This window comes from Vombatus ursinus, unplaced genomic scaffold, assembly GCF_900497805.2.
Source record: "Vombatus ursinus unplaced genomic scaffold, bare-nosed wombat genome assembly UNPS02014798.1, whole genome shotgun sequence".
NCBI classification, from domain to species: Eukaryota; Metazoa; Chordata; class Mammalia; order Diprotodontia; family Vombatidae; genus Vombatus; species Vombatus ursinus.
This window is the reverse complement of record NW_020954576.1, coordinates 7,451,378-7,463,650: the sequence shown is the minus strand read 5'-3', so window position 1 is coordinate 7,463,650 and position 12,273 is coordinate 7,451,378. Positions and strand designations below refer to the sequence as shown.

At 37.7% G+C, this 12,273-nt stretch overlaps 1 protein-coding gene and 1 non-coding gene across 2 annotated transcripts in view; both read left to right on the top strand.

The window, feature by feature from the left end:
• Positions 1–12,273, top strand: part of LOC114049980 (pecanex-like protein 2) — a 369,169-nt gene that overhangs the window by 63,395 nt on the left and 293,501 nt on the right. The gene's annotated exons all lie outside the window — the stretch shown is intronic.
• Positions 6,179–6,282, top strand: LOC114050253. The gene has a single exon (XR_003569961.1). It is a non-coding gene; the product is annotated as a U6 spliceosomal RNA (small nuclear RNA).

Here is a 12,273-nt window from a genome sequence, read left to right as displayed (position 1 = left end):
CACACACACACACACACACACACACACACACACACACACACACACACCTGGAGTATAATCCCTTTTATACTACCTTACTACCTCAGTTTCTGGGGATGGAAGGGGGATTAAGTTTACAATTTAGCTCAGTTCCTACATAGCATTAATACCACCAAGTTCCAAATCCAAAGCCCCACCTGGGCTTGTGTCCTGGGACCCTGGATTCTTAGGGCTTTCCTGGTGGGCTGGTTGTAACATTCGGCATAGAATCTGGGCTCCAAGGTCCCCATGGCTTGACATCATACTACATTTGTAATTACATTAGTGAAAGATTTGTTGTGAAGTCAGAATGGAGGTATCATCTTAGATTGTACTTAATGATATGGGCTTACAGCATGAAGAAATGTGGTATGACATTGCTAAAAAAGGCCTTCTTGCTTTGAAGTTCTCTGTAAAGCAGTGTAATTTTAGTAGTTTGTAGCTATAGAGACTAGGACTCTCAGACCTTGAGTAAAAGTTCCAGTTGTTTCATCCACCTTTCCCTCCTCTCAGGATCCTTATTGATTAAACTATAATAACAATCATAATTATATAATAACATTAATAATGGACAGTTATATAGTACTTTTTATATATAATTTAATATTTTTACTTCCCCCCAATTACATGTAAAAACTATTTTTAACATTCATTTTAAAAAATCTTTGAGTTCCAAATTCTCTTCCTCCCTTCCCTGTCCCCCCCCCCCGCCAAGGCAAGCAATTTGATATACGTTATGTGCAGTCATGCAAAACGTATTTCCCTGTTAGTTATGTTGTGAAAGAAAACAGACAAAAATGCCAAGAAAAATAAAGAAAAATATGCTTCAATCTACATTCAGACTCTGGAGATGGATGGCATTTTTTCATTTTAAGTCCTTGGGAATTGTCTTGGATTATTGTATTACTGAGAATAGCGAAGTCATTCACAGTTGATCAGTATTGCTGTTACTCTATGCAATATTCTTCAGGTCCTGCTCGTTTCACTTTGCATCAGTTCATGTAAGTCTTTCCAGGTTTTTTTGAGAGCATCCTGCTCATCTATATAGCACTTTTAAAGATGCACAGTGCTTTAATATGCATTCTCTTTTGAGTTTCCCCCAAATCCTGTGAAGTAGATGCTACTATTCCCATTTTTCATATGGGGAAGCTGATGTTCATAAAGATTAAGTGACAAGCCCAGAGTCACATAGCTGGCAAGTATCAGAGGCAGGATTTTAACTCAGGTCTTCCTGACTCCCAAGTCTAGCACTCTTTTCACTATAATTCATTTATCCTATTCAGGTATTAGAAAACAATCAAATCAAACAATCATATCTTGCAAATGACCTTTGCCACCTTGAAGAACACTTTATAACAGCTCTATTATTATTTAACATTTTCTGAGCACAAACAAGTAGTTAGATAATGCTCTACTATGCCCCAAGTACTGGAAACTCAGTTACTGTCTGGCTTCTCTCCTGGATAAATTGAGAGGGTGTGGTCTCATCTGTTCTAGGAAGCAGTGGTACCTGCAAATGTATATCAACCTTTCTTCATACTTCAGAAATTCAGTACTCTTGCCTGTCAGAGACAGTATATCTTTGGTCTCATAAGCATAAGCTGTTTCTTGAGAGCACATCTGTTCCCTATACGATTTACTTCTTGAGACTCACAGTGTGACTTTATGAAGTTATGCTTTAAACAATCTGTAAAAGACAATGGGGGGGGGGAAGGAAATACTAGAATGTTCTGTAAATTCAGTGATTTGTTTGGGTAAACAAATACACATGTTATTCTTCCTGTCTCCTATGGTAATATAAATCGCAGGAGCAGAACCATAGTCATTAAAATGGCAAAGATCTGCTTATGTAGGTAGACTCCTCCCCAGACAATGCTAGAGAAGCAGTTAAAGCAATGCCATCTGCTCTGTTCATGCTCAGGAGAAAACATTTCAGTTCCATGCAAACCCAGATCCTCTTCTACAAGTTCATCTGCCTTGTGACTGTTGGCTTCTGAATATTTTAATAGACTTGAACTCCTCCCTAGGCTCCTTGAATTGGAAAGCTGTGCCACAAATCTTTGAGAAGCTAATTTCCTTAGATTTGTAATAAGCCCTGGGTTTTGCATAAGCCCATGATGATATGATGATCTGTATATTGTTAAAGAGGTGATAGAGAAAAAAAAAGTACAGCGTGAAATATATTTTAAAACATAGAAACTGGTGAAGTTTATGTTACCCAGTGCCTGTGTTGATCACACAGGCAAGGTCCACTGTATTACTATTTTGCTGGCCTGTCACACTAGCCTCTTTCCCCAGAGATGGAGAATTGTTTTAGAACAGAAGCCAGTCATTGATTGTGGAGCAGACGGTAAAAGGAAAATACATAACTGTCACTGGTACTCACTCTATTTGTTGCCTCTACCTACAATTGAACTATAAGTAAGAATAGACTTTAAATTACAGACTGAAGAGTTTGACATTTATCCTGTAGGAAGGGAAGGAACATACTGGAAAATTTTGAGTAGAGAACTGAAATGATGAATTTCTATTGCAAATTCATCAATTGACTCATGATTAACCTGTTAGTTTGTGAAGGATGGACTTGAGGTGCCAACAGTTATCTTTCTATTACCTAATTCTCCTTTATCAGTGAGAAAACAGAAACACAAGAGTATTAAATGGCTTTCTAAAACCACTCATCATAAAACTAGCATCAGATCATGGACTGATCACATGTTCCAGCTGACTGTTCCATAAAGGAAATGGTTCCGTATTTCAGGGGCAGAGGCAGTTTATTATCTTAGATTTCATTTGTGTGTTAGCCATGGCAATTGTGCCTGCTAGACCAAAGTCATAAGGTGAACCTTACAAATACTTTAAATCACAGGTGTTCCTGACCAAATAACCATAGTTAAACCAGAACACCTTTGTTTATATGCACCACTTTATTAGAGTTCAGATAGTTGTTGTGTATCTGCACCGTGGTTATGTATTACAGCATCATCTGGCTAAATACTTGAATGTGATGTTCCTGGATTTTAGTCCCACCAGATTCTGAGCTCCCCCTACCGCTGGCAAGAGAGACATTGACTTTGAACTTGTGGGGAAATTCCAGCTGAGACCATTTATAAGCAACTCAACACTGGAAGTAATCACAAAAGCAGTTTCTCCTCTGCAAGATGAATTAAATAACTGGGACAACCTCCAGATTTGCCATTAAGCTGCTGATTACTAATATGCGTGAACAGGCTAGTCCTCTCTCCCATTGTTAAAATCTTTTTGCCATGTAGCAGTTTTATGACCATGTCCTGAATATGAATAGAAAGAATTATGCACAATGTAATCTCCACTGGCTCTTCCGGGATTCATGAAATAAACCAGGAGAGCAAACAAACTTCCCTCACTGGCCCCACTGTCATTGTGGAAACAAATGTATTATTTTGTTGACTGCCAACAAAGTATAAGCAACATTTTCTGGCCCTACAATAGCTATCTGTAAAGCCAGGTACATCTAATAACATTATTGAATGTAGTTCTCCATTCCCCCAGTGGTGAAAATGAAGGAATCAAAGCATGGCTTGGGCTGTAGCATTCAGAGCCCTGAGTCACTGCTTCTGAAAGCTTTCATAGAATATAGTTACTCTAGTGTTGGGATGCACAGTACATTTTGATGCCTGTCATATAACCAAGAAGCTTCCAAAACTTGCTAGATGGGGAAGGAAGCTTTAGAGATTCTGCTTTGTTCTGTAGGTTATTACCAACTGTGATTAAGAGTGAAGGAAAGGATTCCTGTTCTTTATGAGTTGTAGCCAGAAAAGTAAAATGTAATGGCATCAGTGATCCAGTTAGCAGAACTTTGAATGCTTCTTGAACCAAGAATCCCCATTCGAGTAACATAGTAATAAGAAAAACAATAATAGCTATCATTCACATAGTCCTTTTAGGTTTGCATCCATGTATGTATGTATATAATCTCATTTGAGCAACAACCTTGTGAGGTAAGTAGTATTCTTATCCCCATTTTATAGATAAGGAAACTGAAGTACAGAGCTATTATGAGACTTTCCCAGGGTCACACAGCTCCTAAGTGTCTAAGGCAGGATTCAGTCCCAATAAGTATTCCTGTCTCTGAGGCTTCTATATACTATACCACCTAGTCTCTCCCTGCTCCATTCTGCATCCATTCATCTGTCAAATTGATCTTCCTAAAGTGTAGGTCACCCCTCTATTCAATAAACTCAAGTGGCTCCCTGCTACCTCCAGGATCAAATATAAAATCTGTTTGGCTATCACATCCTTCATAAACTGGCTATTTCTTAACTTCGGTCTTCTCATACTTTCCTCCCTTCCATGTGCTTTGATTCATTGAAACTGGCCTCTCTGCTGGAACCCACACACTACACTCTGATTTCCAACTCTGGTCATTTTCATTGATGTCCCCATATGTGGAACTCTCTTTTCTCATTTCTGACTCCTAGTTACTCTGGCTTCCTTCAAGTCTCAGCTCAAGTGTCACCATCTGCAAGAAACCTTTCCCAGTCTTCCTTAATCCTAGTGTGTTTGTTTTGAGACTACCTCAGCTTGATAGATTGATAGATACATAGATGTGTATATAGATATATAGATATATATATAAACACATCTTATATATATCTATACATATCTATATATATCATATATACATATATGTGTGAATATGTATGTATGTATGTATGTATATATGTGTGTACATATACATATATATCTTGTTTGCATAGTTGTATGCTGTCCCCTTATTTGAGAGTGGGGACTGTTTTTTGTCTTTTTTGTATCCTCAGTGCCTTGTAGAATGCCTAGCACATAGAATGTACTTAATAAATGTTAGGTAGCTGCTGTCACAGACACATGATATTTCCATCATATCTTTATATATACATTTATAGCATTTACTTTTATATGTGTGTGGTCATGCTTCAGAAAAAAAAAGCTAGTTTCACTTGTGTCGCAATAAAGGGAGATAATATTTGTAAAGAGCTTAGTATAGTGCTTGGCATATAGTAAGCCCTATATAAACGCTAGCTATTATTATGAGAAAGCTAGGTATTTCTTCTATCCAATTGCATTGAATAAAGTGCTGGATTTGGAGATAGGAAGATCTGAGTTTAAATTCAGCCTCAGATATATCTACTAGCTGTGTGACCCTGTCTATCGCTTAAATCTCTGTTTGCCTCAGTTTCCTTAACTATAAAATGAAGATAATTTATAAGCACCTACCTCCCAAGGTCATCATAAAGATCAAATGAGATAATTGTATATTTTTAGCACAGTGTCAGGCACATAGTAGGTGCTATATAAATGCTTATCCCTCCCCCCAAACAATATATTGGTACATCAAGCAAAATGGATGCATTGAGTTTCTAAATAAGATGGAAGAGTGAGACATATGTGTTTAACTTCACGTTGTGGACTTACGCTCTTAAAAGGAGAGGTATTCACCAACCTGAATTGAATGTTCACTTTTTATTTTTAAAAATTAACATTTTAGTAATGTATTTTGTTGTTACATTACAGCTAATTCTGGAAATTATTCACTCCTTATCCAAACTCTACCCATTCATCCTCACCTTGTAACAAAGAAACACAGTTAAGCAAAACCAGCCAACATAGCAACATGTTGGACAGCACATGCAACATTCTGTGCTCATAGTTCCCCACTTTTCCAATCAGTCAACAAGCATTTATTAAGCACCTACTACTCTACATGTCAGGCATTGTGCTAGGTGCTAGGGAAACAAAGACAAAATGAAACAGTCCCTGCCCTCAAGAAATTTATATTCTGGGAGCAGCTAGGTGGTGCAATAGATAGAGCACTGGCCCTGGAGTCAGGAGGACCTGAGTTCAAATCTGGCCTTAGACACTTGACACTAGCTATATGACCCTAGGCAAGTCACTTAACCCCAATTACCCCACTAGGAAAAAAAAAGAAAAAAAGAAGTTTATATTCTATTAAGGTAGATGATGCATACATAAATATAGACAAAATCAAAACAAGGTAATTTTGGGGGGATGAGGCACTAGTGGCTGGGAGTTTGGGAAGGGTTTTATATGCTCCTTGTGAGTAAGACTTGTTTCATTCATTGTATTTGTATCCCTTGTGTCTAGCATAGTGCTGAGTACACAGGAAGTGCTTATTAAATGACTGTTGATTGCACTTGCTTTGGCAGCACATATACAATACAGAGAAGATTAGCATGACCCCTGCTCAAGGATGACATGCAAATTCATGAAGCGTTCCATATTTTTTTGTGTTGATCAGTTCCAAATCTTATCCCTCCTTCATCTTCTTCCTTACCCATTGAGCAAAGAATATGATGTCCACTATACATATGAAGTCATGCAAAACCTATTTCCATATTAGCCATGTTGCAAAGAGGAAAAAAAGAGGAAAAAAACAAGAAAAATAAATATGCTTCAATCTGTAAAAAAAATTTTTAAAAAATGACTGTTGATTGATTTATAATTTAGAAGCTGATGTTTGAGATAAGTTTTAAAGGAAACTAGGGATTGTAAGAAGCAAAGGTAAGGAGGGAGTGCTTTCCAGGCATGTGGGACCTACTGTGCTAAATAAAGCACAGAGGAGGAAATAGAATAACTCATGTGAGGAACAGGAAAAAAAAAAGACATTTGTTTTGCTGGACTTAGAGTAGGTAAACAGGAATAAAATCTAATACAATGGAAAGATAATTTGGAGTAAGGATGTGAAAGACTTTAATGACAGAGAAGTTAATTATTTGATCCTAAAAGTAATGGGGAGCCATTAGGGTTTATAGATCAGGGAAGTGGCATGGCCACACCTCTGAGGAAAGAAGGAAGGTGTACTGAAAGTTCATTTTTTAAAAGAACAAAATAGTCTATAATGTTCTTCTTTGGAGAAGTACATGCTAAAGATAACCATTATACTTTTTAAAAGTATTTTAAAGTATTATTGAATAAGTACTGAGTTACATTCAACAAACTGGAGACCTCCTTTTTTTGTTGCTTGAGGATACAGATGTACTGTTTGAGTTGGAGGAAATGTGGGATAGTAGAAAGAGTGTTGAGCAAGGAGACAGAACAGGATCATAGACCTAAAACTGAAAGGGAAGCCAGCGGCTAGCAAGTCCAAATCACTCGTTTCAAACTGAGGGTTACGGAGGTGAAGTGAATTGTCAACAGTTACTTCAAAGAGGGGAATTTGTGTCGGAGGTAGGATTTGAACCCCAATCTTCTGGCTCTAAAGCTAGTGGTCTTTCCATTGTATCATGATACCTAGTTCTTTGAATATTGGCTCTTACACTCGCTATGAGACCTTGAGCAGGCTACTTCCTCTTTCCAAGCTCTGTTGTCATTTATAATGAGGATGATGCTTGCGCTATCTGCCTACGCATTTATAACCCTTGTCTGCATTATGTTGTTGCTGTTGTTTTGTCCTTCATTTTTCAAGAGGATCAATGACATCACAGTGATGTATTAACTTGCACAATGTTTTACATTTTGTTTTGTTTTGTTTTGTTTTAGTTTTGTTTTTTTGGGCAATTGGGGTTAAGTGACTTGCCCAGGGTTACACAGTTAATAAGTGTCAAGTGCTTGGTCTGAGGCTGGATTTGAACTCAGATCCTCCTGACTTCAGGGCCGGTGCTCTATCCACTGTTCCACCTAGCTACCCCAATGTTTTACATTTTGGTGGACATATACAGTGGGCTGCGTGCCAAAATCTGCATCAGATGTGGGGAACCTGTGGCCTCGAGGCCAGATGCGGCCCTCTAGGTATTCAAGTGCGACCTTTTGACTGGTTTGGATTCAGTCAAAGGGATGCACTCGAGGACCTAAAGGGCTATATCTGGCCTCGAAGCCACAGGTTCCCCACCCTTGATCCGGACATATAGTTCAATACATTTCTCATCCGATTTCCTTTTGCAGCATAAAACATCTGCATATTCAGTTTAGAACAAATTGTCTTATATTACTGAGAATTATGCTGATATCAGGGATTTTTTTTCCCTGATAATGTTGTAATACACAGATTTTCCAAGGACTTAGACTATTTAATGGACACAAATTAATTGCCTTTGGAAGGTTCACTGAGCAATCAATGCAAACAATCTTGTTTACTAACAATTACAGATAGATTAGAATCCTGTTTTGTGATGTCATAAACAAATTACTGCCTTGTTGACTTTATTAATGGTTCCCTATTTTATTAAAATGTCATAACCAAATTACTGCCTTGTTGACTTTATTAAAGGTTCCCTAACCTTTCCCTAGTTTGACATTTTATGTTTCAATGAAATTTATTTTTCCTTCCTTGTGCTCAACTACCAGAAAAGACCTCAAAAAAGAAAAGGGATATTGATAATCATGCATTGTAAAGTGTACTCAAATTGGACAGCCAAATTTGGAGTCATGACACCTGAATTTCACTCCCTGCTCTTCCACTTATGACATATGAAATTGCGGAAGTCATGTCCACTGTTTGGGCATCAGTCTCCTCATCTATAAAACAAAAGGATTTGACTAGGTGACCTCTGAGGTCCCTTCCAGGTCTAAAACTATGATCTTATGACTGTGACCATGATAGCAATAGGGCATAATAGACAGACAGATAGTCAGCCTATGTATGCACAGAAAAAAAGTATAGCTTTAGCTTAGACTGATGGTTCAAATCAGCTTGAGAGGTGATACACTCTATCCCTATCCAGGGTGTGGAACATAGAAATGGAACAGTTTCTCAAAGTCTCCTGAGTTAGAATATGGGGTTGCTTCTTTGTTATTGTTTTAGGTTGTGGAATTTCTGGAACACTGTTGTTGTTCAGTTGTGGGTTTTTCTTGGTAAAGACACTAGAGTGGTTTGCCATTTCCTTCTCCAGCTTATTTTACAGATGAGGAAACTGAAGTATACAGGGTTAAGTGACTTGCCCAGGGTCACATAGCTAATAAATGTCTGAGGCAGAATGTGAACTCAGGAAGACGAGTCTTCCTGATTCCAGGCCCTTCCCTCTATCCACTGTGCTCCCTAGCTGCCCTATTTCTGGAACATTAGACACACCCGATTCTAAAGAACATTAGTAGAGAATGTGGAAGCTAAGTATGCATGAATGCACACTGCATTCTATTATCTTAGATAATTGAGAGTTGATGAGTTCCAGCAATTGCTGCTTGAAATATAATTTAAAGAAGTGAAATCTTTAACAATTAAATCAGAATTTAGTTTTTATCTCAAAAAAGACCAAAGATCATGGGATTTTTTAATTAGAAGGGATCTTTGAGATCATCTAGTCCACCCCCTTTGTTTTACAGGTGAGAAAACTGAGGCCTAGAGACATTGTCACATACAAGGTTACAATAGGGAATGAATTAATGGAGGTGGCATTCAAAAATTAGACCTTCTAATTCCAAAGCCGATCCTCCTCCTACTGGAGCATGCTTGTCTTGTGTGTAAGAAGAAAATTCAATTCTCTGAAACTCTAAAGCAGTGGTATTTTATCTTTCCTTTTCATTCTGAACTTAACACGAAATAAATAGAATAGAAAAAGGAGTGTACATAAAAGTAACACTTGATTTCTTTTAAAGTTTATAATAAAGTCAACATTTCAAATCTGTCTTGCTTTTTTGTATTTTCTTCTCCCTTCTTTTGTGTACTAAGAATTGCTTAAATCACCTTTCTTCCTTTTCCTTCCTTTTTCTTTCTTTTTTCTTTTTTTTTCTGTCCCTTTTTTTTTTCTTGGCAACCCTATTGCTAGTCCATCTCTACCTTTAAACTCTTTTAGCCATTTGGGGAAAAAAAATGAAGAAAAGAAAACCTTGTGAAAAATATACACGGAAAGGCAAAACAAATTCCCACATTGGCACTGGCTGTAAATGCATGTATCCTCCTTTATCTTGAGTTTATCTTTTCTATCAGGAGGTAGGACGATTGACTTCGCTATCAATCCTCTGGAATTGTAGTTTGTCACTGCATTGATCAGATTCTTAACTCTTTTAAAATCCTCAAAATATTTGAATAGAGAGAAGAGATTTGACATTGTATTAAATCCTTTTTATTTCCTTTGTGTATTTCCCCTACCATGTCCCTTACTGATTTAGCAACTTTCATTTGTCATCTCTTAAGGTAAACTTCATACTTTTTTTTAAAGACTCACTCATATCCATTCTCTTCTACATAGCCTTTCAGAGATAGGCAGTAATTTAAACTGTGCCAAATCTTCAACCTCTGTATTGTCCCTTCCTCCCCACCCACACTCCCCCCAAAAAAGTTTGTGTACAAGTCAGCATCTATTATCACAAATGCATTCATTTTACTTCAAAAAGGCCTAAAGTCCTTGAGGGAAGGTATATGAAGTATCCAGTTAAGTGTGGGACTGTTCTGGGTGAAGATCTGACAGAATGAGGTGGACGCAATGTCTGTCCTGTCCTTTAGCACTTTCTTCTAATCTAAAGCAATGACAATGTGGACAAACATAAACAGGATATTCGGAGGGAATATTCAAGACAGGAACTAGAAAATAGATTTGGTGTTAAGGATAAGGGAAAGGAGAGGTTGAAGAGGTGAAATAAAGTTTCAGAATCTTAGATCAGGAAGATATGATGACTAACCAAAATCATTCTCTTGTGTATGAAGAAACTGAAACTCAGAGGAACCAAATGACTAACCCAAGACGCTAAAGTTTGAGGGCCAGCACTAGAACCTAGGATTTCCAAATCCAGTGCCACCCTTCCTGTCTTTCATTTGACTTTTAGTATTCTATTTTTTTTACCAGTTAATACTTCTATATAATTAAATACTAAATGCAAAAGCTTAAAATGCATTTTAAAACATGTTCTAGTCACCTGAAGTCAATTATGATTATAGTAAGAGTAATGATACTAATTCACATTTATTTAGTACTTTTCAACTTAGGAAGCACTTTCCTTACCATATCCCTGTGAAGAAGGTAGTAAAAGTTATTATTTTCTTTATATTACAGGTAGGAAGACTAAGATCCAGTATAGTCATGTTACCCAAGGTGAATAACCCAATGTATCATTATCTTATATCTGTTAAAATATCAGTGTTTCATTTCTGGTGAGAAAAATAATATTACTGCTATGCTCAAACCAACATCTGCTTTTGGAGTAGACAAAACTTGATAGACTCATCCCAGAAGGTTCTTTTGAGTCTATTTTCTCATCATTTCTTCTCCATAGGCAAAGTTTCCCCAAAATCTGAGGATAGATTCCCATTCAAAGATAGTAGCATTATGGTGGAGGAGTCCCCTGGCCGATTCCACCTAAAAGAGAGCTTACTGTAGGCAAGGCAGCACCTACTTTGGATATTCAACACTAAATGGCCCGGATGAATTTGGAATAAACCATTCCCCATAAGGAGAGCTTGGGAATTTGCAGCCTCTTTTGGCCACAAGATGGCAGCCACAGTCCGCACAACAAAGTATGCAGCGTTTGATAATGTTGCCTCTTTATTTGACAAGACTAGGAAGGATTTTGTCACCACATGTTTGGAGGCTATGAACAAGGATCCCTCTCAAAATTGCCCCAAATCAGACCCATTTTGGAGGGCAGAAGACTTTAGATGTGTGTGTGTGTGCGTGTGTGTGCGTGTGTGTGTGTTCCTTCACATTCAGTTTGTTGTGATGTATCTTATTTCTAGTCCAAAATGTCCTCAGTAATTACAGAAATCCCTTTCTGGGCTTCAGAGTTTTGTCTTAAGACATCTTAGATATAGGTCAGATAGATTTATCAGACAGATAAACTCTTCCTGGATTTCTTATTTAAGCTTATGAGACTGATGGGTTGTATTAGATGGTCCATCAGGTCCTTTTCAGCTCTAATGTACTCTTATTGCCTGACTTGATGTAGAGTGAGGTACAGAAATGGAACTGTGTCCGTATCAAGTGTGAGGTCAAGAGTAGGCTGGGCATGCTGGTAAATGTATAACAATCAGATCTCCCAATTAGAGCTGGCTCAAGCATCCCCCTGAGCATATGGGAATGTCAGAATGTGTTTTCCCATGTCAGCAGCAGAATGTTTTGGAATCTTAAACATCCACATTGCTCAATATAAGTAAATGGATGGGTGATCATGTGCATGATTGCATTTAATGGATTATCTTGCCGCTTCTGTTAATTGTTCTTTCCACCTTTCTCTATTCCCTATACTCTATATTACCTATACTCCAGCCCCACAGCAATCTAGCTTTAGGTGTCAACTCTGCCTCCATTAGCCACCAGTCCCAGGCCTACACCCTGTAGTCATTCTTAT